Source organism: Paramormyrops kingsleyae, chromosome 6, assembly GCF_048594095.1.
Source record: "Paramormyrops kingsleyae isolate MSU_618 chromosome 6, PKINGS_0.4, whole genome shotgun sequence".
NCBI classification, from domain to species: domain Eukaryota; kingdom Metazoa; phylum Chordata; class Actinopteri; order Osteoglossiformes; family Mormyridae; genus Paramormyrops; species Paramormyrops kingsleyae.
In genome coordinates this window covers 22,523,650-22,547,802 of record NC_132802.1, presented here as the reverse complement: position 1 = coordinate 22,547,802, position 24,153 = coordinate 22,523,650, and the positions used below count along the sequence as shown (strand labels likewise).

The window sequence follows — 24,153 nt, the reverse complement described above, 5'->3', positions numbered from 1 at the left end:
CACTGTATAGAATCAGTGCAACATTGATGTTGCTGCTTTATTTCCTGAACCAGCCTGTCTGCTGCATGGATCTCTAGCTCTAAAATATGAAGCTTTATTTAAGCATGCAGTAGTAATGTAGGTGCATTAACTGCAATAATCCATCTACTGGCCGGCACTCATGAAGTCTAACAGCAAGCTGAAGTTAAGGGGGCTGTTGGACACATACAGAGGAAAGGTTAATTTGCACTTCACAGATGTCTAAAATAAAGCCATAATTACAACAATTGTTGCTTTAGGCTTCAATATTATTACAGTTTTCCCAGTATTCTATGTGACAAATTCAGTTAGATATTTTCCTGGATCAGTCAGGGTTACAGACCCCACTCTGCGACAATTTAGCCTGTCCTGCAAAGCCAGAATCTTTCAGGTTATGGCTCCCTGTCCGTCTCTAGCAGGTTTCCAGTAGTTATCAGCATTTTCAGTGAGGCCTTTGTTTGAGGGCCTCTGTAAGGATGTTGCACAGGGATGTGTCTTGATTAGTCTCAGGGAGGAGGGAACATATTGACCTCTGCTGTGCAGCAGCCGACTCAAGAAATGCACAGAATCTGTCACCTAGCACACTATCAATCGCTTCTCAGGATATGCTGCTTATCAAAGGTTCACATAATCAGTCCTTCAAAATGTAGGTGCTGTGAAAAAAAATGTGCTTTATGAAATGCATCTACAGTTGTGACAGGTTATTTTGGCTTGAGGGAATGTTTTTTCTATAATGTAGTCCTTGAGCTGATTTGTTGCACTTTAATTTAGGTTCAGTCTCCTTGCCAAATAAAAAAATAATGTGTATATGGCTAGAGGTGTTTCAAATATTTTACAGAAAGAAGCTCTGGTTTGAAAAGCTATGGATGTTCATATCCATTCAAAGAATGTTCATATCCGTTCATTCTGTAGTGCATTTTTCAGACAGGATCTGGAACTAGCTGGTGTAGGAGTACCTTGCCAGAGGAATAACAGAACTTAGAGAATGCAGAATTTCTGGTCATGCAAAGCTAATAAAGAATTTTTTTGGTCCTTCATACAGTACCTATAATTACCCTAACATCACATGGACAACACATATGATAATGTCTGTTCGTAAAGCCTCATATATAATAGGATAATTCCCTCATTGGTATTATTGTTAGGCTAAACTGCATTCCACTGGATGAGTAGTGTTACTTGTTCTTTATTGTGTCCATAAGGGGAAAAAGCCGTGTGGAGAATTTTAATCACACACACACACACACACACACACACACACACACAGAGAGAGAGAGAGAGAGAGAGAGATGCACATAACTGGAACTTTAAAAAGCGATACGTGTATTTACAATTTTCATGTAGCACGCTGTCATATATGTATTTACATCAATGTTTTTTAAAAGTAAAAATGTATTTTATTAAAGGCTAGGGTTACCTTGGTTAAAGAGTATGTTGCTACTGTTTATTGTTTTGAATTATTATTATTATTATGTTCTTAAACCTGCATGGTAGTCAAGAGCAACCATATGCTAATGTTTACTGATATATTTAGAGGAAGGGAAGGGAATAATCAAATCAGATTAAATGATTTAACATTTCTTTAATTCATGGTGATTTCAGTAATCCTGTGCTGACATAATCACTAATAAACTCAAACATGAATAACATCCCAAGCAGTTTGTCTGTTGATCATATTCAAACACTGCATTTACATATTTTCACAAAGATTACACCAGTGGGAAGCTTACTGTTTGGTTTATTAAGAATAACCAACAGGGAATGGCTTGCAAAACCCTGCTCCAGTATTATATTTAACTAATTTTGTTCCTTCCATCCTGCAAAAAAGAAGAAAATAAATCACATTAAGAGCCTTTTTTTTCTCTGTTGCCACAACATTGGATGAAATAACCTTAAGAGAATAGAATTTACAATTAATAGGCTGCTTGTGGTTAATGTTACGTCTTGCTAACTTTATCCACCATTTCAGCCTTATGTGTTAATGTTCCCTAAATCTAGTAATTTAGGGGGGATAATCTACTTAAATGCTTTAATGTACATGTTAATCTGATACTGAGCTGCTAATAATACGCAATTTGATTTTTTAAACATCTTACCCTTTTATGATGCATCACAAATGGTTTATTCTCCTACAACTCTATTGTCCTACTAGTATTTGATTCTAACATCTGGGATATATTGAGAGGCTCCATGATCTGCCATGGGTATTTATGGGGGGGGGGGGGTGGCATATCCCACCACAGTACTCCCCTAGATTCGGCTCTTTTGATAATATCGAGAGGGCACACATTGGAGGTGGATAGTTCAAAAATTCCAGACCAAGATTTTGTTTCAACCAACCAGTTGAGTATAAAGAGTCACAGTTACAGAGTACTGAACTGCTTGGTTGAAACAAAATCTTGGTCTGGAGTTTTACTTTCTAGGTAATCCACCTGTGGCACACATTTCAGTTAAATGGAAAAAAGAACTTGACACTGAAATGCAGCAAAGGTTGACCCTTTCTGTTTTATATAACAACAATTCAGTTGTTCCTGTTACTTTGCCAACAAGCAAAATTTGACCTTGAGGATCTTTCTCGCCCTGCGGTGTGTTGGTGACTGCCTGGGGTTGGTTCCTGTCTGCGCCCATTGTTCACAGGATAGGCTCCAGTCCCCCCAGCGACCCCAGTTGGGATTGAGCGGTTTCAGAATATGGATGGATGGATGGATGGAGGATCTTTCTACGATAACCAGGGGTGGCCAGTCTTATCTAGAAAGGCCTTTGGATATGCAAGTTTTCACTGAAACTCCCTCATTAGATTACTAATTAGAAGAGTGATTGGCTGAAGAGTCCTCACACCTGGGTTTGAACAGCTGACCTAAAGGTTATCCCAAAAACCTGCATATACACCGGCCCTTTGTGGATAAGACTGGCCACTCCTGTACTATAAAGATCCTTGGTTTTAAGTCATGGTATGTCTTTCTGCCAAAGATAATGATTAATATAGATAATAAAAAGAACAACAGAAAAATAAGAACATCCCACAAAACAGTGGTTGCTCTGGAAATGTACCCCAGGAGAAACAGGAAATATTATAGTGCTTTATATATATAAACAGTTTGTTTCAGAAAAACTCTTGTTTATGATTGAACGCATTTAAACATATAACAACAGAATGATTTTACAATTAATCCAGTGTTCCCTTATTCTGCAGGAGGTTTTTCATTAATTGGATAAAGAATCTTATATACTGTAAGACACACAAATATAAACGTTTACATGTGTTGTTCATGGTTACTTTTTAATAAAGCTGATGCATATTTTAAGATATGGCCTGCATATTAGTTTTTGTTAAATTGGTTGCAGAGATGACTGTTAGTTTGTTAACATAACATAACCAAAACAACCAGACCGAGACCTTTGAGAGGAGGTGGTCTGCATCTGGTCCCAAACGAACTCTGGAGTGGTTTGTTTGTGGTGCAAGTGTGATAAAACCTGAAACCGACGCAACTTCCAGGTGTCCTCTGCGAGTTTGGGCTACAATGGCTCCCATTGCCAGGTGCGCTTTGCATTCTGGGATGGGGCAGAGCATGCAAACCAGTAGCAGGACATAGGTCTTACTTGGTCTAGCAGCAAGGTACATTGTCTTCTTGAAATCTGGGCAGTTGACTACATCTGTCAGCTCCTACAAACAACTAAAAAAAAGTTTTCAAATTGTTCAGCCAACCGCTGAAGAAGAGAGGACTTGACCCGGTCAACTGAACAGTGCTGTTGAGGCAACAATACATGAAATTGAGAGATGTGCAGCTGCATAGCCCAGGACGCAGGACCTTCTCCTGCTATTCACTTCCTTGCTCTTGCCACAGACAGATCCAGGGGAGTTTCTAGCTGTTGAAAAGATTCGGGGCTGGATGTCAAGTTTACCTGGAGCTGGGCTAGGCGTAAAATACGCCTAAATGATCGGACGTAGCGACGTTCATGGGCACATCTGACCAATAAGCAGAATGTACGTTCTCACATGGTTTGTAGCAGCACATTGTTGTATTGCTTGGATTCTTCTCTGTGTGAAAGTAAACCAAACCAAACTGAGGGGAAAATGCTACAAGTTTATAAACTCATCAACTGATTTAGACTAAACTGTAGGTGTGAAAACACCCTTAGTTTCAGTTTCACTTTTGCATTGAAAAGTCCACTTGGTGGCGCCAAAAATCTGCCAAAAAACCATCATCCTTCAAACTAAGGACTTACTGATCTTTTTTCTGTCCGTTTCCGGCACAAATATAACACACTATCTTGAATTTTAAGTTTATTAAGACAGAGCTGGAGGATGTTGTTGTGATTAAGAGCGTTGTAAAATGGTTATTTGATATATAAAATGGTAGAAATAACTGACAGATTTGAAAAAAAGTATAGATTAAGGAAATTCATTTTTGCGAGACATTAGCACTGATTCTGTTACCGGTATTTAGTATAATCTTGGCACCAAACTGACAATAGCATACCAAAACTGGATATCGTCAAGGGACGCATTTTCTTGTGAGATGCTATCTGAAACGGCCAGCCTGCCATTGAAAGTAACAGTGATGGACACACAAACAGGCTAATTCCGCAATCTGTATCTCGGGGGGATGAGTATGGAGACCTTACACAGCTCTGAAAACATGCAGAACTTTAAAGAATGAGAAGCTTTTCAGCAGAGTCCAGCAGGCCCTTGACCAGAGGCGACTTGGGTCATTACAGCATTACAGTTCTACAATTTATAACTCAAAGCCTAGAATGAATAACAAGGGCTGCTCCCAAGGTGATAGCAGCATGAGCGCATCAGGGTGCCAGACTGACCCAAGACAGAACTAAACCGAAGAACTGTTTTACATAGTCGGGAAGTGACATATTCTTCCCACATACTTATCCTTCAAACATTCTTTAAAATTTAGACATATGAATAAATATTCCACTATTAGTTCATAGATAGCCAGATAAAATGAATGTCTTCCAGTGCTGATTGGGCTAGCAGAAATGAAGGATAAATGCAAAGTTTTCTCCAGGGTCCAGAACCTCACCTGTTCAGAATGCAACAGTGGCCTTATATAAGTATTAACAGATTGCAGGTTTAGTGTAGCTGTTCTATACAGGACCCTGTCCTTGCCAAGGCTGTCAGCATCAGAAAACTCAGAAAAGGCTTTTTATCACCATCGGGGAAAAAAAAATTATATACTCCAATAGTTCCTTTTTAAAAAGGAAGATTGCTTCTGCCTTTGGACAATGGTGACGGAATGACTCATTGACCTAGTCAATAGAAATGTACGACCATTGCCTCTTATTCCTGCAGATCTTAATAGTTTGATTCGGAGCAGTCAGTGAAGACAGAGGTCCCAATGTTACAGGCTGCTGCTTCTCTATTGGAAAACCACAGTAGCTCATAGATTTGTGTGCTGTTTTGGTGAGTGTCAGAACGTGTCGCGTCTGGGCCTGTGCATACTTGTGTGCGTGCAGATGCTTTCTCACTTAGTGTGTGGAGAGTCTCAGGTTCCCCCTTCATCAAAGTACAACTACGTATAAATTAACCCAATTGTACATGTCTTGCATCGTTCCCTGAACCCACTCTGAGTGACAGCTCCAGACTCGCAGGAAGCATTGAGTGGGCCTGTGGTCCAGGTGCAAATGAAGAAACTGGGGGTTTCTAATTAATGACGGCCTCTATGAGCCCCTTGTGATCCCTGTGAACAGCTCGCTATTATGACATTGATCAGTGTTGCGAGTGACATCCTACACGAAGGCGACCTGACCTGATTAATCCCCAGGATGCTCTTATTTTCACACCATACTAGTAATGGCTGGATTTAAAACCAGTTCTTACACACTCCTATAGGCAGATTCAATCTAACAACTCAGCCCTGACGTGTGGAGAGGAAACAGACATGGAAAGTCATTAGGAAGAAGAATGAATGCAAATTCTCATATACAGTATATATATATAGCAGACACACTTGTGGTATAGATTTTTATATTGTACCTGAAGTAATCCAACTCTACCTGACCAGATGTGTGACTATTAATAATCCGATGTATCTTCAATTTCAATTTCAATTTCAAAAAACTTTATTTGTCCCCGAGGGGCAATTTAAAAGGCATAGAGGAGCAACGCACACAAATAACAGTAGTAACATTAAACGCAACCGATGACACACAGACACACAATAAACTATGAACATAATAAATGACTAAAAGTACAGAGGCAATAGTATGCATGATGGAGAAAGTGGGGGGGAAAAAAAAAAAAAAAAAGTGAGAGACTCAGATCTGAGGAGGTCTGGATTGTAGGGGGGAGGGGCAGATGGGAGTGTGAGGTGATAATGGTGGGTTTGGGAGGGTGTCAGGAGTTCAAAAGAAGGACAGCTTTATCTGTATATTGTATCTGTGCTGGATATCACCGGCACGCCACGCGCCTTGTAGGCGGAGCCTGCATGTCACACACACGCGCACAGTAGGGTAAACATATCCTTATGGGGACCGCTCATTCATTTCAATGGGAAAAATGCTAACGCTAACTACAGTATGACAACCTTAACCCCCACCCTGCCCTAACCATAACCATAAGTAACCTAACAAAATACAAGAGTTTTTGCATTTTTAGTTTTTTCATAGCAGTCACCGATTTTTATAAAATAGAGTTTTCCCTTATGGGGACCAGGAAACCGGTCCCCATAAGGGAAAAAAAACGGATATTTAACACGTTATGGGGACATTATGTCCCCATAAGGATAGGTAAACCCGCTCACACACACAGACACACACACACACCACACGCTGCCCAGGCAAAAAAAAAGTTTCCATTTGAATTTATATCAGCAAATACTTAAGAGCCAATGACTGGATCATTATTACAGCTCAGCGATGTTATGCAGCAATAAAGTAAAGTATCTGAGTACCTGAATCTACTGAATGGCCAGGTTACACCTCCATCCATCATCAATGGATTCTTTCTTCCCTGTTGGCATGGGAATACTCCAGGACAAGAATGCCAAGATTCAATGGGTTCGATTGTCAAAGAGTGGTTCAGGGAGCATGAGGAATCATTTTCACGCATGACTTAGTCACCACAGAGTTGTGACCTTAACCTCATTGAAGGTCTTTGGGATGTGCTGAAGGAGGCTTTATGGAGGTTCAACTCACTTGTCAATATAGGATCTCGGCGAGAAATGAATGCAAATCTGGATGAAAATAAAGGGTGAGATGTTGCATACGCTTGTGGAAACAATGCATGACAAATGTGCGCCAATATCAAAGCTAAAGGCAGTCCAACGAAAAATTCAAATGGCGTCTTTTTTTTTGGCCGGGCAGTGTATATACACATACACACTCAACATAGAAATATTAATATTAGACCTATAAACGGATATTAGCAATGGTAAATAATGTATTTTCCAGCAAATTTTGCAGCATCCTTAGCAATGAGACACTGTGTCTTTTTAATTTATTAACCAGAAACACCTTGAATATAGAATGTGCTGTTTATAAAAGGGAGTTATAAAGACTGAAGTATTCAAAAATAAAGTTCCACAACGTAAAATGTGATTTAAGATCTGCTTGCATCGCCTGATAAACAATTCATGTTACACAGGAGAGGAAGGACCACAACTGCAGGGAAAGAAGCCAGTTCAGCTTTAGGAGATGAGGAAAAACGGGACACATGCAGTGACATGTTGCGGTCTGCTCTGTCTGGGGTTGGACGGCTCAAACTGATAACTTTTGCATGATTAATGAAATGGCTGCAGGTGAACAAAGGCCTTCTCACCTGACTTCACTCCATCCTGGAATATTCGCACCTTTTCTTGGGTAACTGGAGGAGTACTGCTGAAAATTCTTGTGATTATGGCACCAGCAATTGAATACCAAGTTTTCAAAATGCACTCAGTCCTTTTTTGTTGTTCTTGAGATGAGACCGCTAATGAGCAACCGTATGGCTTCCTCATCCTACTCACTCAGTCCTCATGAAATCCAATGAAGAACAAAGAAATTTCCAAAACTATCTCCACAAAAGTTTTCTCCAAAACATATACTACGGACAAAGTGAGCTTTGGAAATTTCTCTTCTGTTATTCAAAGCTCCAATGTTACAAGTACAAATAATTATATAAATATTCCCTGGCTGGTATATTTGTTATGCAAGTGGTCTACTTATCCAAACAGCAAATCACCTTCAACAAAATACGTGCAATACTTGGACAGGTGTTAACAGGGTCAATAGGATTCGTCATTATTTGGAGAAGCATTAGAATCTCTTAGTAATCTGAGTGATTCTTAAAATGGTACCAGCACCTCAACAAAAGCCATTTTCCTGGGATTTTCATGCACTACAGCGTAGTTTGTACAGAATTGCATGATGAACAAGAATTATCCAATCAGTGGCAGTTCTGTGGGTGAAAACACCTTGTTAATGAGAAGGGCCAGACTCGTTAAAGCTAACAGGAAGGTCACAAGTGTCCGTCCGTTTGTCCATCCATCCATCATTTTTTTTTTTATAAGCCATAACCCTAGCCCTAACCCGAACTGTTTATCCAGTTACTAGATCATGGTGAGTCTGGATCCTATTGCAGAAATTAACAGGCATGAGAACAGGATTCAGGTCCATTCCAGGGCAAACGCTCACATGCTTAATAGAGACGTTAGTTCATGAAAGCACACGGTTTGTTCTGGAGGTATGAGGCTACAGTTTCTATTTTAGTTCCAAGTCACCACATATTTGTATGACAACTTTTAATAATTCCTAATCCCTCCATCTTCTTAGTGCTATGCTGAACAGGGTGGGGGTGAAAGCTAATTCAGGCAGCATAGGGCACAAGCCAAGGGTGCACCCAGAGTGGGTTTCCAGACGTTCAGATGGCATGTACTGGCCCGTACTTATACACTAGCAGCAATTAATCGACATTAATTACTCAAACTACAGGTCTTTGCACCAAAGAAAATGTGCGTGCCATGGATGCACAGATGGAATGGAAGCTGATTAAATTACTATTTATATCATCTGATTCACACAGATTGCATGTTTCATAGATGGACCTCTATCAGGACAGGTCTTACCTAAGTAGCATGCTAATGAGCTCATGAGGCCTTGTGAGTTGAATCACCAGTAAGAGCAAGACTGCCAGAGAATTTCATTCAGTTGATACCAGAAATAAAGTTTTCTGCGGCATTTTCTATACACTCTCAGTCATATAGAATACTTAAATTCTGTGTCCAAATTAACATTTTATGTTACTTTGTTTTACTTACTTCATTTTTATTTAGTAGACAACAACAACAATAATAATATTTTTTAGGCAGCTGCTCCTGCTTTGGGCACGTCGTGGATGGGATGCCAGTCCATTTTATAAATGTATTATAAAAAGAAGCCCTAGGTGATTAAAAAATAATGGGTATAAAATCCAGCCTTGTCAAACTGGGTAATACACATAGCAGATGGTATTTATGTTTCCTTTATTCATGCCAGTATTACATGGATTTGCCCTGAGAAATTACCATAATACACTGAGAATCATTTCAAATTATGCTATTATATATTTATATTTTGTCTTAAAGCAAAGATGATCTTCTGCATGAACATTTCTAAATACAGCTAAAGAATACTGTAACTTCAGTGCAGTACTAATTTCCACTGTCCTTGAAAAGGGCATCGTTGGTTTGAACCTTGGTCTCGCTCTTTATGAGTCTGTGTTTGGAGTTTTCATGTTCTTTCTGTATTCACTTAGGTTTCTGCAGTCCATTGACACAGAGGTGAATTTATGACTCTAAAAGGCCCTTTTTCTGTGTGTGTTTGTGCATGTGCCTTGTGATGGACTGGTATGTCATTTAGGTTTGGCCAAATGCTTCCTCGGGTGGGATCCAATCTGGAAGCGACCCTGTATTGGATTGGCAGGTATTCATTTTGCTCAGTTGTCTTCCTGAGGTGTTTCACCTGGACTCATAAGCGGTTTAGGGACAGTTAACTTTGCATGACCCAACACAGATGTGGAGGTCTGGGTGAGGCAACTCATTGTACATGGTCCTGAATCACAGTTTTGTTGCAATGGACAGTAGGCCAGTTTGTTCTGCTGGCTGTCATAACTCTGAGTACAATTTTTTCATTTACCTAATTGATTTATGAAGTTAACCAGGTAATCGCGAATGGAAATAAGGTGCAAGTTTATGGTAAATGCTTCAGTGGCATAGATTAATCAGATGGACAGAAAGTAGAGTATAAGAGAGGCTAAAAATATGATAAAAAGAAATCTAAATCCAAGACCAACCCAGATAATCTCGTTTGTAGGTAATGTTCATATTGCTGTGACTTCAGGAAAATATGCCAGGATTATAAAAATGGTTTCCATTGCTGTTCAATTTATTGTATATGTGATAGTTCTAAAGTCATGTGGCCTAGAAATGCAGGAGAAAGTGATCCAGGTGAAAGACCCTATTATCACTCATCCATCCATCCATCCATCCATCCATTCTCCAACTCCTTATCCGACCCTCTGGAATGAGAGGCGGGCTGGAGGCTACCCCAGGCAGCACAGGACACAGCAAAATGCTATTCCATTTCACATTCACATTTCTCATTCACTTGTATGGGAAAAATGCTAATGCTAACTATGACACCCTTAACCCCCACCCTGCCCTAACCTTAACCATACAGTAAGTAACCAAACAAAATACAAGAGTTTCGACATTTTTAGTTTTTTCATTGAAGTCACAGATTTTTCTAAAATAGAGTTTTCCCATATGGGGACCAGGAAACTTAGAGGTTTAACTTCTCACATAGATGAGAACAACCGGGGACTGAAGGAAGAATATGGTTCCTGAGGTCTTGTTCATACCCACACTATGTCTCGCTAGGTGAAACCCTAAATTACCTGCCCTGTGTGCTACAAACTGCCCACTGAGCCAGGACAGGGTGGATTTCTCTGTCTCTTGTTGCCCTACTAAGGGTTGCATTAATAGCCCACAACTGTCAGGCTCAGAATAAATGGTGGCCTGCATCTCATGACTGCGTCTCTTGCTGCAAATATAAGATATTTTGGGCTCAAGCTACTTCTCTGCATCAATTTAACCCTTCCAAAAGTTACTAGACAGACAGAGATGTTAAAATGTCATTGAACAATCTCTCATTTGAACGTACATTCACACTGATGTTTAGTGAAATTCTGATGTGTGTTTTTTATGTATATAAATACGGGTTATACAACAACCATAAATTTGTCTAAAACACTTTGTCCATAAATGATGAGAGAATCGCAAGATGGAAATATAGTCCTGGGCGAAAGCCAGCTAGTCACATTATAAAATGTCATGATTGTGGATCTACAGTCACTATGAAATAATATTGAGTGTGATGGACACAGACATAGACACAGACGCAGATACAGACAAGGTGGGGTCGATGAGAGGAGTCTCTACCGAGGAATGTGTGAGTTAAACAGACATGGGGTCCCCCATAAGAGGGATGTATAAGTGTGATGTTTCCCACTGAGATACATGTGCAAGTCTTGGAAGCTGAGTCTCTTATAGAATAATGTGTGATGGACAGGCAGACTTATTAAAGTCAAGGCTGCTGGCACCTGCTTTAACATAAGGAGAGAAAAAACCCAGAAAGACCAGAAAGGTCAGTTTGAAGCTTTGACCAGAAAGCTTTTCTGTTTCTCTCTTTTGCCCTGTATATGACGGACTCTAATGTGATCTAGAGATAAATGCTAAATGGAGAGACAAATAAACAGAGACCTCAGTCTGTGCTGCTCTGTCCATGTCCAATCAATTATCAGGGACATATTTAAGATGATGTCTTTTCTACATAACTGTCTTCTCATACAGGATCGTTTCTAAATCATTTTACAGACATCATATGTGCCTTTCATAAACCTGTACTACAAGCATAATTCCAGTTATGACAATTTCCATATGTTAACACCAGAGGGCAGACATAGATCAGGGTGACATAGCTATATATTTTTAATTTTTATGCAAAAACATGTATCGGTTTTGGCAGCATTGACAGGAGTTCTATAATGATTATACATATCTTATACTGGAGAGACTCTACTTTATAACTTAGAATTTCTGAAAGCAGTCTAAAATGATAGAGAGTTTTCTGACATAATGCTCGCTTAAAGATGCAAAAGTTTGTTATCAAGTTTCCCACTGAGCACAGTACTGCAGTTCTGTAATGTTTTCTTTGAGCACTGAGCACAGTACTGCAGTTCTGTAATGTTTTCTTTGAGCACTGAGCACAGTACTGCAGTTCTGTAATGTTTTCTTTGAGCACTGAGCACAGTACTGCAGTTCTGTAATGTTTTCTTTGAGCACTGAGCACAGTACTGCAGTCCTGTAATGTTTTCTTTGAGCACTGAGCACAGTACTGCTGGGAGCCCAATCCTGAACTACCCGCATCACTCATGGTGTCTCCAATTTGCTGCACTGTACTTACATTTGTTCAAGACCCATCAACATACAGTATGTCTGAATGGTTTGAAGTAGGTGCGCAAAAAAAATGCCATTCTGCCTTCATGAGTTCACCTTTGATCCAGAATAAATTCAGGGTCAGAGCCCTGGGTTCACCTCTCAGGTCCAACCACATCCATTGAAGTTCCAATATGTATCCATTGCTATTGAATCTGATCAATTCTTGTCCATTGGATAAGATATAAATAAAAAAAAACCTCAGGATTTGATTGCGCTATTCATTGCTAAGCACCCAAAAGTATATGAATCTAAAAAAGGTGTTAGATACAATGTATTTAACCTTTGAGTAATTACAGTTACCTTTGGGAGGGCAATATAAAGGTCTTGCCAAACAATGTAACAATGCAGTCATCGTGCAACAGTGAAAAGCTGCACCCTGTATAGTGTGAAAAGGAAATTAGTTCCAAGTCAAAGTGATGTCTTTTATGCTGTTCCTGACAATGGTTCAATACAAACTTCCCTCATGCTGTAACGGGTCCATGTCAAAGGGTAACACCTTCGAAATAAGGGTTTTTTTTTATAATGGAGGAGGAATGGGAGTAGAATGAGGCCAATCACAGTACCTTTGTACCTTTCTACTGTACTGTCTGCAAAATCATTCTCCAAATATTAAATAACCCAGCACTTAATATATGTGCACTAAATCACATTAATGATGTAGTTTGATTGACGTGAGAATTGTAGTTTTCTTTTACCTGTGGTATACAGTACTGTTGAACTGAGGATATTAAAAGGTTTGTTTGTGACAAATATTAGTCACATTCCAGCTGTGGCTGTCAATGCTGAGTATGAGGGGTAATCTAAAAGGATAATGTAAAGCACTTTGAGACAATGTGATGTTGTGAAAATGCACTATACAAATAAAATCGAATTGAATTGACGTTAATATGCTTTTTAAGAATGTAAGCATGTAATCAAGCCTATTAACATACTGTATAGAGCAGTTGTGGTTCAACTTTGCTATCAGCTTCAGTTGTGACCAAATGAGGCAGCAAACAATCTGTCCTCTCCTTCAGCTGCTCTTTGACTGATGCTTTTTGTTCTCTTAATAAACCCAACCCTCAGTCAGACTTATGGAGAGCTGCACGCAGCAAAGAGGAGAATGCTGTGTCTCATCCGAAACTCCCTCAACGTCACCAAAATGAATCACTATTGCTGCACTAATTTTCCAGAGTCATGATAAAGAGTTATTTAATTTATTTTATTTATTAAGGACGTATTTATTGGTTGACGAGCAGCAATGGGCACAAATACATCAAAAAGTGTCTTATGAATGACAAATACAGTACTTGATCATCAAATGTAACAAAATAAAATATATTTATTAATTAATATATTTACAAATACTGGTTTATTTAATTAAAATACAAGCAATTTGTAATTTGAAAATGCAACAATACATGAAAATAGTAGTAAAAATGGTGACACTGGCAAGTTTGATGCCATTCTGTCTGGAATGTTTTTTTTTTTAATTTTTGTAAACCATTCTTGCTGTTTAGTATAATCTTTCACCAGTCGGTTCACCTATCCGAAGTCGACTCCGTGGCTATAAAAACACCCACATTTAGCTGTTGGAAATTAATTTCGTCCTTAGGAATAAAAGTACCTAATCTGATTTATTGCTAATGAAGCCTTCCATATATGACAAACCACAAGACGCCACTGCTTGAACATGCCTGTTGGAATTGACTAAAATGCCACTTGCAGGCTAGCAAGTTAATTCACGAGTTCTAGAGCACAGCAATGCTGTTTGATAATTGCTCTGTTTTTCTGTCCTATAATGGTATGCAGTGAACAATATCTGATAGTATGTTTTACTACATATGTGACCGTATGGCAGTTTACACCAAGCACCAAAGCAGCTTCATTTTTCCAGGGATTACTGGTCATGGAAAAATGAAGTTCTCAATGAGTAAGCTGGACCCAACAGGAGTTGTCCCATGATGTACTTGCACCTAGTCAAAGACAGTGACAGGCTGGTGATGAAGGTTCTAAAAATTCAATTCAATTCAATTCAATTCAATTCAATTCAATTCCATTCCATTCAGTTCAATTCAATTTGTATAGCGCATTTTCATCACATTACATTGTCTCAAGGCGCTTTACATTATCCCCGCCCAATGTCCCCAGTGAGTAAGCCAGAGGCTACAGTGGCAAGGAAAAACTCCCTAGAAGGAAGAAACCTTGGGAGGAGCCAGACTGAAAGGGGGAGCCCATCCTCCAGGGGCCGGCAGAGGAAGTCAAATGAGCAAGGTGACAAAGTCTCAATTCACACTGTCCCAATTTTAAGATTTAAGTGTCGAAGCGTAGGCCAGGCAGGTGATGGGAGGCAAACAAACAAACATACAGACAAACAAACAAATAAATAACACAATGCTGTATTAAGGATTTTAAATACTTGGTGGCATGGTGGTGCAGTGGTTTGCACTGTTGCCTCACATCTCTGGGACGGAGTTGGAGTCTCTGACATGGCTCCATGTGTGTGGAGTTTGCATGTTCTCCCCGTGTCATCGTGGGATTTCCTCCGGGTTCTCTGGTTTCCCCTCCTCAGTCCAAACACATGCTGAGGCTAGTCAGAGTTACATTACCAAACTGTCTGTAAGTGTGACTGGGCGAGTGTGTCCTATGAGGGGTTGGTGCCCCATCCTTGCTCCCTGCCTTGCACCTGCAGCCTCTGGGATGGCCTCCAGACCCCTGCAACCCTGAAGTTTTTTGTCCAGCAAAATACAAATTAGAAAATACTTAGAAGTATTTAAATACATATTTTAAATGCCTTTCATTGAAATACTGCCCATCTCTGACACTAGGACAGTTCAAACATTTTTATATTTTTTTTAAATCAAGGGAGTCCACGGGATTAATCATTTAATCATTTTAAACACTGTGGTGTTCCAGTGCCATGTCCAGTGCAGGAAATTTTCAGCTGAATGTCAAAGCTTCATTTTTAGAGTTTCAGTTTTAAAACCTCTTCTGATCCATTCCCCATCCATCTGCCAGAAGTAGGAACTTGCACCTCCATTCCTCTCTGGAGCCATTAGAGGAGTTTTTAGCAGGGCCAACCTGACCACGGCTAGCCTTAACGAGCACATGTTCTGCTGCGTTTGGCTGGAGGCCATCTTGTCACTTTCCACGTTCACCTACTGTTGTCTTCAGAGTGGCACACGGCCCTCATACTAACTGCTAAGTCTCTTCAGTTCAAGAATTCTAGCTCCTGTCCTAGGGCAAGAAGAAATTACCCTCTACCGCTTCATCCATCCTTTTGTGAAAACAATGCTTTATGTTAATGTTGAGTGAGAAGAACAAAAACAAACAGAAATCTTACAAAAAATATATATAAATTGAGATGGCATAATATTTACCAGCTCAGACCTGGGTGTGGATGTTCAGTATCGCAGTTACCTATTCAGCTTCCATTAGCAAAGTGAAAATATTAACAGCAATAAACACCTTATATGAGATCACAACATGCCATGTACATAAATACACACAGACACATGCACACATACACACACACGCACACATACATACACACAGCCTATGGGTTCAAGAGAGGCTTTCTCATTTCGATTATCTTTCTCCTCTGTGCATTGCGGTGAAATTACAACTTCTAAAACCTGTGTGAAAAAATGTGTGATGTTCATGAACATGTATTTTCTGGCTCTTTATTATTTATTTTTAGGAATACTTTTGAACTAGCAAATCCAGAGGGGCAGCATTTTGGATTTAACCCCCTGGGCCCTGAGGCCTTTTTTCCACTTTCGAGGTAGTCTGACATGCCTTGACATTTTAAAATATTTCACCTATCTAAAAAACATTTATCCCAAAGTGATACATTTGCTTTTATTCAGCACAAACTCAGCACCAATAATCTGAGACCTCTTAGAATGTTATTATTCTATTTTTTGTTAAAATCAACTTTAAACATATACTTTTCAAAAACCTATTTTCAGACATGCTGAGAAATTGTAAAAAATCACATTATAGACATTTCTAGGTAAGACTTTTGAGCTCTGAAGCTTATAGACACAGGGGTTGGCTACACATAGGTGAAAGTGACATTCAGAAATTTTATATGGTTTGATTACTAAAGTGTTAGAACTTTGGAGTGACACTCTTTTTCTCAAAGTCAGTGGTCTTCACAATGAATATTGATGAGATAGGTGTCCTCACACCTGTAGTAGTTTGCATACTGTCAATGGCCCATCAGTCTGGAATGTCACTGCACCCCACACCCATCACTTTGGAAAGGCAGTTTGAAACGCAAGAAAAGTAGCAACAATAAAATCCCTTTCACAGTTTATTGATAGATGGAATGAAAAATGAAAAACTGTGACTATATAAATATAGAAAGCGATAAATATGATGCAGTGACTATTATTGACGCTCTGGGGACGAGGGCATCATCGACCGCGTATCTTTCTCGTGTATTTCAGTTTATATCTCGCTGAAATCATTATGTAAAATCATGAAAAAAACACTGACTAAATCCGTTATCTGTCTTCTTTTCAAAACTTCCATTGTCAGAAGTATTAAAGTTTTTAAAATTAGGTTAAATAGGCAAAAAAGCAAATCGTGTCACCTTTCTTGGTTTTACTTGCGTCGGGAGCGTTTGGGACCGCTCTCAGCGGAAGATCGCTATTCACGTTCTAAATACGCTGCGTTTGAATCGGCGACCACGTGATTGCAGGCACACAGGCTTAGCCCACTGAGCTATGAACACAGGTATGAGCTTCGCTGCTGAAAGTGGCAACACTGGCGCAAAGCTTCAGCGGCAGAGACGTATCCGTGTGCTATATTGTAGCCGATCAGTGTAAACACTACCCAGACATGTGCTCTTGTTTATTTCGGTCACAATGGGCGTATTCACATATTTCTTTACCCAATACTAACTGTCGGATTATCATGTTATTATCATGCGAATAGCGCGATTTGCAAGTGGGTGGGCGATCAGAGCCGCTTCGAGACGCAGACGCTTAAGTCAGTCACTCTTGTTCTTTCAATTCGTATCACGAAGCTGTAAAAATATATTTAGTTTCTACCTATATATATTTGAAAAGTAGACCGTCTAAGGTTTCTGAGAGTATTTTTTAAATGTGTATATGACAAAAACTCGCGGAGTTATTTAAATGGTTTTGCGAAATTTCTGTCAGATCCCGCCGGCGGGATCGCCGGTCCCAAGGGGTTAATCTCACTTTTGCTTTCCTTTTGGCCAAATCTTGTCAGTGTTACTCTTCTCTTTCGCACATACAAGTTCTCCCCCATGAATAGTTACCATCTTAGAAATATTCTATGTGCAGTGAACAAAAAAGAGGCCTAAGCTATCACTGAGAGATGGAACTGACCTCAGAAAGGGGGGAACCAGCAGATATAATTACTGAACCCAGTGAAGCATGACAACACTTTCTTTCCCACAGTGGCATGTCAAACAGAATCATAAAACATGGACAAACAGGTGGACCCATCTTACGTATCACAATGAACAAAAATGACACAATGTAAATCTTTGTGTTATTACTGCACGTATAATTAGCAAATTCATATTGGTGTTAGAAGTACATATGCATGCATATTACTCATTTGGTGAATGCATACTGTCAGGGCCCTGTCTTCAGGAGCCACAATCCACTGCCACTCCGGCTGACTGACAGGTGGCCACGCTTCTCCTTCAGCACCTTGGACAGGAGCCACTTCTCAAAATTGCGCCACTCATGCTGTGGACCAAGAATCAAGCACCCTGCACCAAGCCACGTCCTTACATTAACCTACCCGGGGATCACTAATTGGCCCAGCTGGCTACACTTTCCTGGTGGCTTGAAGAAGAACAAAAGGCGCAGATCAGGCAGTGCAGTGGAGGACAGTGCCAGACTGCTGCCTAAACCCCGGCTGTAGCAGCACTAAGCCAAATAGGCCCCCATAACAGTTGGTTTCCCTAAATTAACCAGCACTTAGCTCTTTATCCTTCCACAGACCTTCCTGATGTCATTTTCTTTCTCCCCCAGACAACTGAGAACAAGTAGAGGCACACACACAGCCCCACCCCTTGGTCCGCTCCCGCATCCTAACCCCCCCACTGTGTTTCTGCAACTGGGAGAGTGCTTCATAACAAACCTCACCTTGTTGGAGCTCTCAGCCCTGACAAGGCTATCGCCTGTGAGCTTCTGTGCTCGCATCCGCAGCCAATGTATACGTATGCATGAAGTTTAGCGAAAAAGGGTCTTAGATCTCCATGACAAAAACAAAACAATTCATTATTCTAATCACTGCACTGCTACCTGGAGCTTGAACCCCATCCATCCTTCCATCCATCGATCTATCTTCTACCTGCTAATCCTAGTCAGCAGCATAGTGAACTCAAGTTAAACCTGTTTAACCTATTTAAATACCGGTATTATGTACTAAGCTATTAAAAGCTAGATGAGCCAGATGAGGTGCATTAAGTATTTATAAATAATTAGTAACAAATTCATTTAAGTTAAAACATGTTTACATTGTATTTTTTATTGCTGAATGCATTGTGACATCCAAAAAAGAACATCTTCTGAGTTTATTGATACACCTACACTAAACTTTAGATAAGAATCAGTTCTTTTCTGCAAGAGGCTTTTTGAATCATGACCACTGCCTGATGCATTTACCCAGAATCAATAACACTTCATGCAAATGGTAAGGAAAAACATGTTTTTGGAGGGCACTAACAATATAGCCAATCCAAAGTGCCACTTTCTTGCTGAAAATATATATGCTCTTTGAAATAAACCATTTTCATGTTCTAGGGGAAAAAAATGAAAACTATAGCCAATAGTTACCCCAACCCAATTTGAAAGGCTGCATGAGGAACAAGCAAAAAAGAGTTAAATAAATGACAGTAAATTATAGTCATGTGTTAATAAACTATAAAAGTTAAAATATAATTTTAAATGTAGACCCTGAACACGAAGGAATTTGCTAATACAACCCAGCTGAAATACACCTCAATATCTAGAACAAAACAGAATAGGACAGAAAGGACAAACCCTGACATTGTGAGCATTTTTAGGAGATCCAAGCTACAGTATGAATGAGAAAGTCTTTGAACTCACCAGAGCTATTGAAGAAGAAACACTGCTGGAAGAAAGAGAGATGGAGATTGAGAGATCAGAAGATTTTAAGAATTGCATCATCGTGCAGTCTTGCAAGCATAATATTCCATAAGAGCCTGTGGACTGCAAGCAACCATGCAACTTAGCTGAATGATGCTTGTGCACAATCCATTATTCCAGCGACTTGCAACCACATATCAAGTTCAGGGTCATGGAGTCTATCACAGGTAGCCTTGGGCCATGACAGGGAACACACTGGATGGAATAGCAGGCCGACACATGTCACATGCATGACTGCACAATTTAGAAAGACCAGTTAACCTATCTGCCTGTCTTTAAACTCCAGGAGGAAGTCAGAGAACCCAGAGGAAACCTGCCTACCAAGGGAAGAACATGCAATCTCCAGATACATGGAGCTGGGTACACCCTTTCGTCTGTGTACTCCTTTATAAACGTGTCATATAAAACCACAATATGTATTACAACAACATAACATTCTCAGGACCAAATACCATTCTCACAAATAAAAAGTCATAAAAAGTCATAGTAAACTATTTTGGGGTTTTTTTTTTTGCTGGTAAACTGTTACAGATGAAACATACCGCTGAGATGACGACGGGGCCCTATCAGATAACTCTCGAGAAATGCAGACTTCACATTCTGGTCTGTACTTTCCCGTCATATCCGTATATGGACATTTTTGGGACACTATTACATATTTTTTTTCACAAATAGTCATACCATATTTTTTTGGTAAATTACTACAGATGACAAGTATTGAGGCATATCTAAAAGATTGAGTCACAACTGCATCAAATAATATACAAAAAAAATAAACTAAAAAGTGATGTCTTGGGTCGCTATGCTTCTAAGGGTTAATAAAGCCAGACTCATATACTGTTGTAAAGTCAAGGAAATGCCATATGGTTGGTGCTTATTGTATTTAGGGATTAAGGGAAAAAATAAAAATGGAATGGTTTGTATCCTTTTGTATGCTTTTATGTCTAAAATAATTTTTAGAATTCTGCATGTGCAGAGATGTGTCACATGCTACATGGAAGACATCATCTGGTTATGTGTAAGGAAAGTGCTGAGAGTGTCCCTATTGTCATTCTCCGACATGTGAGCGTGAGGCCAGACTGCCAGGACTCAGTTTTATTTCAGACTGATAAGATGTGGACACAGTGCCCTGCACAGCGGAGTATTGTGGATGTGTTTGCTTTATAAATGTTCCCAAAGAAACTTCATTCATGAAAGGTGCTTTAAAACCTTATAGCTACCAGAATGGAGATAGAAGGTGTTTAGCTTGTACACATCTGACCCATACGCTGTAAATGTCAAGGTTGTGGCGAAAAGGCCTGGATGGCTAAGTGAAGAGGCGTAAGACCTAGGGATTTCGCTGCAGAACTGCGTTTCATTTGATATTTCATTTTTGGGATTGGACAGGAACATTTGAGGGATTGTAATATATAAATAATAGGGAATATTATATACAGTGGCACCTCAGTTTTTGAACTCATTAGAACTCGAATTTCTTAAAAGTCGAACCAACCAGTTCGAAAAAAAATTACCTAGAACTCGATCTGAATCTCAGAAGTCGAACCGTGAATGCCGACCTAACATAACTTGTATGCACGGGGAAATAAGTCACGCGGCACGTCTCAGCAGAAACAAAAGGTAACGCTTCAGTCTCAGCCTCGCCTTCGCTGTGATGGCATCATTTGTTGTATCAGGTAATACACTGTACTTCATATTTTGTGCTATATATTTTGGTAGCCATTGCTCACTAAAAAGTTACGCAATAGTCGTACAAATGTTACAACCTAAAAGTTTGCGATTTACGAACAAATTAACGAATACAGAGTAATAATAAAAATAAACAATGGACCGCATAGTCTAGTGTTGCCGCAGTGTTGGGGCATGGCTTGGGGTTGTCACGGTCTACCGAGCCGGGACTGGGGAAGCAGGGATATGACTCAAGCGATCGGGAAACACGGGGTTTAATTGAGAACAGGCAGAACAACACAATGACGTTACAATGACTGGACTGGGGAAACAAACTGAAACACGGACTAAATACAGAGGACTAATGACAACAACCAGAAACAGCTGATCACACGGGGATTCCACACGAGGTTAACGAGGGGGCGTGGCACACGCAAGAAGCGGACGATCGGGGCAGGACAGGGGTAGTGTTGGGGTACATTCTTTATCATTTTGGAAGCCACTAAGAAAAAAATTCTCTTCTTGTTTTATCCTGTTCATTTTGTGTTTAAATGCTAAAAAAACACATTTAGGTGTAGTTCTTTGGTTTTCCATTATTACATATGGGGAAGATTCGATCAGAACTCGAACTTTTTAGGATTCGAACCCAAGTTCTGAACGGATTAAGTTTGAGTTCTGAGGTGCCACTGTATATACAAATTATTATCACACAATAATAAACACAAACACGGGAACCAGAAATAACTGTGGTCATGTGACTCTCTGTCTGTCTGTCTGTCTCTGTCTGTTTCTCTCTCTGTCTCTCTCTCACTCTCATGATGTAGCACATAACAGTAATTAAGATGCTGAAAGCCTGTATGGCTGCCATGAAGGTATCTGGGTAATATATCCATCAGGCAATGAAGAAAATGAGATGTGAACTTGAGCAATGATAGGACTGCAAAATTATTCTTGATGTGGGCAGACTAGAATTAGCAGAAAGTGCCTGTCAAAGTTGAGGGGCTAACATCAACAGAGAACATTTGATTGGGTGTCTTGTGAACAGTTATCAATATCTACCACAAGTGACACTGTAAACATGCACGTCGGCCTGATGAAAACAAGCAAGTTTCAGAACAGCTACATGCATTCATATTAATGGAGTCACTAGCTACTGATAGTGGTGAGACTGAAATCTTAGTGGAAACTGAATTTGAAGGATAAATCTTTTACGAGGAAGGATGCTAGGGAGAACAGTCACTATAGCTAGATGACAGATTAGAATTTCCAGATAAATTCCAGCACAAAGAATGAAGCATTAAATACAAAGATAAAGAGAAATATACTCCTGGACTAAAGGTATGATAAAATGATAGATTTTTACTAGAAATAATACCCAAAATAAAACAACGTTTGCCTCATCATGACATTTGTAGTAAATTTAACCAATGGGTATTTTTCAGATATCCTTAGCTGATATGGATATAGATGCTATCAGATACCTTTGGTTGACAGGCCTGCCAACTCAAAATGATGAATTGAGAAACCAGGTCTTGAGAATGACCTGGGTTTTGTATTCCTTACAAAGCCAGTTTCTGCTGGATGGTAGCAGCAGATACCATCGGAGAGCATACAAGCCAAGGAACTGCAGATATTAAAGATGATATGGGAATCGTTTTATGTGGGTTAGTTCACTCACGCAGAGAAACCTACTACATCATGATATGCGTATGGAAGATTCTATTTGCTGCAGATATGAACTGTTTGCTGGATGGCTAATTCTCTTGATTTTAACATTTTTGCATTAACTACACAATAGATCGAATAGGCTGATACATTAATGAGATCCCGGCTCTAGCCTTACTGTACCATCAGTGACATCGCCAACTCTACACCAAATACACACATTGTGTACCTGAGCAGTAGCACAAGATGGCCACAGTTGCAAAGTGAGCTTATTATAATCGACTTTGGGCTTGTTTTTCTGTAAAATGGCAGCTGGACATTGGCGAACTTGGCCCGTGGAATCCTACAGCCCATGAAAACCATAACCAAAACCATTTACTTTCAAATTATTTCGAGTTTAAATTTTGAAATATTAGGCTATAAGCGAAACATTACGACTTGATTCTCTTAATCGATCTAAAAACAGAAAGAAAGCGTGTTTATAATTCAACTTGACTCATATGCTAATATTAATAAAGACAAAATGATGCCCAACCTGCTTTAGATGCTTAAAATTTATTTTTAACTGACCCGCCCAGAATATCTACAATATTTTCCTTTGACTCATAATCACGGAGCCATCAGGTCACTGGTGTGCGAACTATGAATGAGAACCAAGTTATATCATACCATAAATCAATCTGTTTTAAAGGAAAGAAAAAACACAAATTATTGTGTTGATATTTTGAATGAGATCGCTTGGCTTAAATTCCCTGATAAAATGTGACAGAGTGGGCACAGCTGAGGGTAAGAGTTGCTACCATATATGACACAAGAATGACATTAGTGGTATTTCAAAAATACCACACCGGGTAGCAGCATCCAGCATCAGTTTGAAATATAGTCGTTACATAGCTGGGACATCGCACCTTAGGCATAGGGATTTCAGGGAGGTGGAAGTATGTCAAGCAGGAGGTGGACAGATTTCCGAGACGATGCACATCATTTGCGAGTGTCAATTTCCAGGGGACTTCCAGGAGAGGTGGGATGTCTGCATAGATCCACAAATACTTAGGGTGTGTTCTGAAAATGTGTGCATATCTTCAAGGTGAGACAGGACAGGGGATAGAGAGTTACGACTAGCCTGAAAGCATATTTACTATATATAGAGATACAGTAATTGATACATCAATAGGGGCAAGGCTAGAGAACAGTCT

The 24,153-nt window shown here is 39.7% G+C and overlaps 1 long non-coding RNA gene across 3 annotated transcripts in view; it reads right to left on the bottom strand.

Annotated features, from left to right (window-relative positions):
• Positions 1-24,153, bottom strand: part of LOC111842274 (uncharacterized) — a 73,768-nt gene that overhangs the window by 10,430 nt on the left and 39,185 nt on the right. The window contains exons 2-4 of one of the 3 annotated variants that reach the window (XR_011991909.1): positions 19,568-19,592; positions 3,619-3,692; positions 1,749-1,835 (exon numbers count right to left, since the gene is read on the bottom strand). This is a non-coding gene — a long non-coding RNA (uncharacterized lncRNA). Of the gene's footprint in view, positions 1-1,563; positions 1,836-3,618; positions 3,693-19,567; positions 19,593-24,153 lie in introns of those variants that run through there. The other 2 variants (XR_011991908.1, XR_011991910.1) reach the window with 2 other exon arrangements.